The sequence below is a fragment of the Cucurbita pepo genome, unplaced genomic scaffold (assembly GCF_002806865.2).
Source record: "Cucurbita pepo subsp. pepo cultivar mu-cu-16 unplaced genomic scaffold, ASM280686v2 Cp4.1_scaffold016698, whole genome shotgun sequence".
NCBI classification, from domain to species: Eukaryota; Viridiplantae; Streptophyta; class Magnoliopsida; order Cucurbitales; family Cucurbitaceae; genus Cucurbita; species Cucurbita pepo.
The window spans coordinates 1-285 of NW_019662457.1; the positions used below are offsets into that span (position 1 = coordinate 1).

General features: G+C 35.1%; 1 long non-coding RNA gene across 1 annotated transcript; it reads right to left on the reverse strand.

Annotated features, from left to right (window-relative positions):
- Positions 1-8: 8 nt before the first annotated feature.
- Positions 9-279, reverse strand: LOC111787389. Its single transcript, XR_002813970.1, has 2 exons — positions 211-279; positions 9-124 (listed from the first exon to the last, which is right to left on the reverse strand). It is a non-coding gene; the product is annotated as an uncharacterized LOC111787389 (long non-coding RNA).
- Between the last annotated feature and the right edge of the window lie 6 nt (positions 280-285).

The window sequence follows — 285 nt, forward strand, 5'->3', positions numbered from 1 at the left end:
TAAAAATACCTTGTTAAATTTTTGGAGTTCTCGAGCATCTACATCACGGTATCCAGCAACAAGATCCTCTTCTATCGCTTCCATAATAACAGCTGCTGCGATTTCCTTTGTAATATCACGGATTCTACAAACAAAAACATGAAACTTCTCACTTTCTCATCTCAATCCTAAAGAGAAGTATATAAACATCAAATAAAGATGATGAATTACCTGGAAATTGATGGATAAATAATTCCTTCGTGGACTTCATCTTCAGTCATATATGCAGCGAGGCTGTTGTTACAA